The 6944-nt window shown below is 46.4% G+C and overlaps 1 protein-coding gene across 1 annotated transcript in view; it reads right to left on the bottom strand.

Annotated features, from left to right (window-relative positions):
- The window catches only part of LOC123076092 (rust resistance kinase Lr10-like), a 78047-nt gene that overhangs the window by 69710 nt on the left and 1393 nt on the right, over positions 1-6944 (bottom strand). The window lies entirely within an intron of this gene.

Genomic DNA, 6944 nt, shown 5'->3' with positions numbered 1-6944 from the left:
AAATAGAAATAGCAACAGTAAGTATCTTGTTGTAAGTAGAAACAAAATTAAAAAAATAAAGCAACAAAGAAAAAAACTGGGAAAAAAATTACAAAAATGCCACCTACTCGGCCACCACGGCCTGAATACGACTAGAAACCCACTCGGATTCAGGCCCGCAGAAAGCCCAGTAGGCCCACAAGCAGATACAGTGTGTTTAGGCCCGTAAGCCTGCAGTTCAGAGGAGTTCGAAAGGGGAGGCAGAGCCGCGCTTATAAACTGGTGCGGAAGCCCCTCAGCTAGCGAGGTGGGACTAAACATCCACCACGGCTGTGCCAGGCACAGGTTATTGGTCCCGGTTGGTGGCACGAACTGGGACCAATGCCCACCTTTGGTCCCGGTTCGTGGCACCAACCGGGACCAATGCCTCCCCTTTAGTCTCGGTTGGTGCCTGATGTCTACTACACAACCTTCTTCTTGTAGACGTTGTTGGGCCTCAAAGTGCAGAGGTTTGTAGGACAGTAGCAAATTTTCCTCAAGTGGATGACCTAAGGTTTATCAATCCGTGGGAGGCGTAGGTTGAAGATAGTCTCTCTCAAACAACCTTGCAACCAAATAACAAAGAGTCTCTTGTGTCCCCAACACACCCAATACAATGATAAATTGTATAGGTGCACTAGTTTGGCGAAGAGATGGTGATACAAGTGCAATATGGATGGTAGATATAGGTATTTGTAATCTGAAAATATAAAAACAGCAAGGTAACAAGTAATAAAAGTGAGCGTAAACGGTATTGCAATGCGTTGAAACAAGGTCTAGGGTTCATACTTTCACTAGTGCAAGTTCTCTCAACAATAATACCAGAATTGGATCATATAACTATCCCTCAACTTGCAACAAAGAGTCACTCCAAAGTCACTAATAGCGGAGAACAAACGAAGAGATTATTGTAGGGTACGAAACCACCTCGAAGTTATTCTTTCTGATCAATCTATTCAAGAGTCCGTAGTAAAATAACACGAACCTATTCTTTCCGTTTGATCTATCATAGAGTTCATACTAGAATAACACCTTAAGACAAAAATCAACCAAAACCCTAATGTCACCTAGATACTCCAATGTCACCTCAAGTATCCGAGGGTATGATTATACGATATGCATCACACAATCTCAGATTCATCTATGCAACCAACACAAAGAACTTCAAAGAGTGCCCCAAAGTTTCTACCGGAGAGTCAAGACGAAAATGTGTGCCAACCCTTATGCATAAGTTCAGAGGTCACGGAACTCGCAAGTTGATCACCAAAACATACATCAAGTGGATCACGTGAATATCCCATTGTCACCACAGATAAGCACATGCAAGACATACATCAAGTGTTCTCAAATCCTTAAAGACTCAATCCGATAAGATAACTTCAAAGGGAAAACTCAATCCATTACAAGAGATAGAGGGGGAGAAACATCATAAGATCCAACTATGATAGCAAAGCTCGCGATACATCAAGATCGTGCCAAATCAAGAACACGAGAGAGAGAGAGAGCGAGATCAAACACATAGCTACTGGTACATACCCTCAGCCCTGAGGGTGAACTACTCCCTCCTCGTCATGGAGAGCGTCGGGATGATGAAGATGGCCACAGGTGAGGGATCCCCTCTCCGGGAGGGTGCCGGAACAGGGTCCCGGTTGGTTTTTGGTGGCTACAGAGGCTTGCGGCGGCCGAACTCCCACCTTGCTCCTCCCCTAAACAAAACTCCAGTGACTCAGAACTCGCCGGAATCACTCTCACACGTTAGCACACACTGAGAAAAAGAGCAACATAGAGCACCTGCGGGGAGGTATGCTTCTCACTTTCTCATCTCCAGCTCAGTACAACACGGCATCCAGCTCCAGAGCCAATCCATCGATCACATTTTGCTCGCTGTGACGATGTGCATTCTCCTGGATACCAATCCTCAATATTCTATCCACACTATTGTCAATCCCGGTTTGATTGGTGTCACAATGTGCATGCTCCTTGACACCTAGCTCCACTTTGATATTCTTGCTCTGCCTGACCTGATAATGTTGCGCCAAGACCTCCTCCAGCGTGCACCTGACATAGAAACGGGTTAATGAGAAGATCAAGAAGATGGCTGGTGTACAAAACCTCAAAACACTGTATGAGGTTCAAAACAGTGTATTCTCTGTTAAGCTGAACTGATTTGGGTTTTCAGGTTCCGAATTTTACCACGAGCATTAAACTGGAGAACAGCAGCATCAAAACTAATACTTTCCATATCAAGGTTTAGTGTGGATTTTTTTACTTACGAAATGATCCCCCCCCCCAACAAACAACTAGGTTCAGGAAAAGCTTCTAGCATCTGTGCAGAGACTGATATATACAACAACTCTTACTGATTGTCTATAATAATCCTACAATAGTTCAGACTATTTCCATGTCCTAACTGAAAATGATCTAGCGAAAAATTCAGTAAACTGTTCTTCAGACTAGTACAGTAGTTTCGAACACTGTTTTCCAAGCACAAGGAGATTAGCACTGACTCAACTGCAAATATGAGGAGAAGAGTAGGGAGTTTAGGGCCTCAATCTTACCAGGCGTCCCAGGCGTGACGACGAAGATGTGGAAGAGCGGGCAACGAAGTGAGCACCGGGAAGCATCCATTGTGTTGCCGAACCCTAGAAGTGTTGCTGAGGCCACCCCAAACCCTAGAGAAGCGTCGAGGCCACTAATATGATTCCTTGTTGTGATTAGCTAGCTAGGTCTACGTTTGCCACTAATATATCCATCTGTCATGTTTTGTATAATAATTGCCATGTTGTAATATTTGCAGAAACTATGGAGCACGACCGAGACGAGGAAGCAGAACAGGTGTTGGGGGACATAATCGCAGCCGGAGGTGATCTCTTGTCGTATCTCAACGACACCGATGGTCTAGAAGGAGAGGGTGAAGCAGGCTACGGTGATCGAACAATGGAGGATGAAGGACATGATTATGATGGCTTCGGTGACCGAATGCCAGTGGAAGAAGGACGCCGTGATGACGGCTTCGGTGACCGAACGGAGTCCGGCCAGGTATATATATTAATTAAACCTATGCTGACTATAGCTAATTGATGCATTAATTGTTTTGGTATGTACACATATTAACTCTCTTCTTTCTTCTTTTTTCTAGCCCTCCGGATCGAGCACAACTTCGGTAACGAGACGAGGCCCGAAGAAAAAGTTGTGCTTGGATGGAAGGTTCACGATCACAGCAATCACGCGCGATGGCCAACTAATTGAACCCATCCGGACCAATGAAGCATTTTCTGCTTAGTGCGGGGTTCTTGTCAGGGACATGATCCCGATCAGCATCCACCAATGGTATAAGCCTAAGAACGAAGACCCTGAGGTGTCTTATGTCAACGATAGGCAGAAAGATGATCTTTGGACCGCGCTGAAGGCAAATTTCATCCTACCGCCAGAGGAGGATCCGGAGAAGCCAGCTATTATAGAGCCATTGTTTAAGTCTCATGCTCTTAAGAAGATGGCAGATCTATTCAGGAGGTGGAAGAATGAGCTAAAAACAAAGTTTGTCGACAAAGAAGAGACACCAGAATTCGCCGGCCGGTTTGAGAAGATGAGAGATCACTGGGGCGCATTTGTGTCCCACAAGACATCGGACAAGAGTAAGAAGATGTCAGCGATAAACAAGAAAAATGCTGCGAAGAAGGAGCATCACCATCGCACGGGGTCAGGTGGCTACCTCAAAGCCCGGCCGTTGTGGGAAAAGGCTGAGAATGACCTGCTTGATAAAGGGGTCGAACCAGAGACATTGAACTGGCCAGACCGTTCAAGGACTTGTTCTTCGGGGTTGGCGGAACCTTGAACCCTGAAATAGGGAAGTGCATTTGGACGAACGAGCAACTGCGAATACCCGTCACGATGCTTCAAGAGTATATTGCCGCAGCGCAGGAAGGGACGTTCGTTCCCGACAGAGAGAACAACGAGCTCACAATGGCCCTCGGGAATCCTGAGCACCCTGGACGGACATGAGGCACGCCAGGCTCCGTTCTGTGGAAGGCTGGGTTTCCGGACGCAGGCAGTTACAAAGGCCAGGAGAGGAGGAGGAAAGTGGAGCAGACCCAACTGCAGGCGCTGCATGCAAGGGTAAAAGCGCTAGAGGAACGAGAAGCAGTTCACAGCAAGCGACCTGTCGAAGCTACCCCCGAAGCTACCCCGCCATCTCAGCGAAGAAGCAGCGTGGCTTCCACCGAGCTACTTTGGGAGCCTGTCTTCACGGCTCCTGGTAGCTACCCCATGGATACTATCATGGAGTCTCAACATTGCCACCTTATGACGCAATGGCAGAACTTCAAAGTCAAGGCGGCTGTCGGCTCTGTTGCACCTCCTGGACCCGGCGCAACTTTTCACTGCCGGCCGATTCCAGAAGGATATGCTAGGGTGATGGTGGATGAAATAACGGAGGGATTTGAGGAGCTCGAGCTTGACCACCCTACCGGTGAAGGGGTGACTTGGCTGGGTTCTGCTCTGAAGACTCCATGCCTATGGCAGAAGGAGTTCATCAACCTTCCTAACTGGACGCCTCCGCCTCCTCCTCCTCTTCCGGCGAGTCAGGGCACTCCGCCTCCTCCTCCGATGAGTGATCAGGGCACTCCGCCTCCTTCTCCGGTGCGTGGCGGCACTTCGCCTCCTTCTTAGCCTGCGCCGGTGCGTCCGAGCAGCCCGCCTCCTCCTCCGCCTCGTCAGCAAGGGTGGAAGAGAGCTGCCGCCGCTCCGGCAGCTCCGGCGCGTCGTAGTCCTTCTTCTCCGCCTCGTAAGCAAGGAAAGAAGACAGCCGCAGCCGCTCCGTCTGCTCCGGCGACTAGTAGTACAGCCAGAGCCGGGTGGCAATACAGATTCGGTCCATCTCTCAAGCCTGTAGAGAAGTTACCATACGAGATGACCGTGGAGGAAAATGAGGAGATCTGTCAAGCCTATGTGAAGGACTTCTTCGAAACGCAAAGAGCTAAGAAACATCCACCTCCGAAGGAGAAGATAGATCCGGTGAAAGCAAAGCGCACTATTGATGCCCTGAAGAAACCACCATCTTCTCCGCCAAAAACCAACTATGCGCGCATTATTGAAAGGTCATATATCAAAGCGGAGCGGTCGGGAAGTACTTGCAGTGATCAAAGGTTAGCAGAACGACGAGCTGGGAAAAAAATCCCCAGCTCGGCGAACAAGCGAACCAATCGTGCCCCCCTCTCAAGGTGTCTAGCGATCTCGTCGCTAATCATCCGGAGATCTTGCCCGGTACCAATCCTGCAGATTACATGCACGATGACGATGCACATTTTGATATAATGGAGGTGGATGAATTCAGATACCAGTACGGGAAGCCTCTCGTCAAAGATGGAACTCCTCTAACAACGATGATGCAAAGATTCCATGATTGGTACATGAAAACCTGCAGAGAGTCTGGGGGAAGGATACTTTGACGCTGAGAGTTAAAGAGGAGCACGACCTCGTTAGAATTGATCTGTTGACTATTCCATTTGAGGAGTTCTTCCAGTTTTTCAATCAAAAGGCCCTCGATAAATTAACGGTCACTTGCTACTGTCTGTAAGTACTACTTGTGTCATTAAGCCTCTATATAACTCAGCTCTTTCATTGCATGTATATATAATTATCCTCACTATATTATGCAGATTGAAGATCGTCGAATGCAGAAAAGCAGAAATCTATAATATTGGGTTCATTAACACAAATCTCATAGATGAATTTACGTTTAGATTTCATGCCAAAAAAACCGAGGCCAACTTGCTCAAATCGTTCCTAATAAATCAAAACAAAGATAAAATACTCTTTCCTTAGAATTCAAGTGAGTGTTACTGTCTTGTGCATATTCGGTTTCCCTTATTACTCGAGGTTATAGTAATGTAATTGATGAGTTATGCATGCGTGCGCAGGTTCCACTATATTCTCCTAGAGATTAAGCTTGAGCAGGGACTAGTAACCGTTTTAGACTCGAGACGAAAAGATCCCGAGGACTATGCGGACATGACTAAAATGCTCAAGGAGTAAGTTCAATCGATCATTATCGCACCATATCGGCAACTTTGTTCATTTCCTGATATCAAGTAATTGTTTTCTTTGTCTCGCAGGGTTTGGAAAGTATTCACCGCACAAGCTCCGGGACTGCCGGGGGAGCTGCGATTTAAATACCCGAAAGTAAGTACTACTAGCTAGCTAGTTCCGCGCATCTCCCGTTGATTATAGCTACTTTCATCAATGCCATTTATAATGCTCCGTTATCAGTTTGATTGACTTCTATTTTTCGTAAAGTGCTTGTGGCAGGAACCCGGGAATAATTACTGTGGATACTACGTTTGCGAGTTCATCTACAACGCGACCCCAAGAATAAGCGGGGCTACTCTAAAAGACAATATGAAGTGCGTAAGCAATAATATTCACAATTTCATTTTATTACCATCATTTGTGTTGAGTTTCATTCATATATATGTACTGACCCCCTTCTTCAAATTAGACATGGCAGATGCGGGATGAACTCCTACCACAAGATCGCATGAAAGCAATTCAAGAGGAATTGGTGGGATTCTTTTTTGATCACGTCATCAATAATGCCGGAGAATACCATGTGGAAGTTGAGTATATATATTAGGGGATTGTAAGAGATCTTATATTGTATATATGTAGCCAGTAGTAGCGTCGGATAGATATACGAAAACTTGTTGTTCGACCAATCTCTCGGAGAAGGAGAGGTCGATATCACTTCTCTCTGTATGCATATGTTCATGACGATCTTCTGTACTTAATGGTTTCCTTCATTTGCTTACTAGCTAGCGTGTGGAGTCCTCTCTATGCGTATAGTACGTAGCGTCGACCAAGCACGGAGATAAGAGAGGACACTTCTCTCTATTAGCTAGCTAACACAATATATGAAACACCTAAATTAA

This window comes from Triticum aestivum, chromosome 3D (genome assembly GCF_018294505.1).
Source record: "Triticum aestivum cultivar Chinese Spring chromosome 3D, IWGSC CS RefSeq v2.1, whole genome shotgun sequence".
NCBI classification, from domain to species: domain Eukaryota; kingdom Viridiplantae; phylum Streptophyta; class Magnoliopsida; order Poales; family Poaceae; genus Triticum; species Triticum aestivum.
The sequence above is the reverse complement of the archived record's forward strand: the minus strand, read 5'-3'. Positions and strand labels throughout refer to the sequence as shown.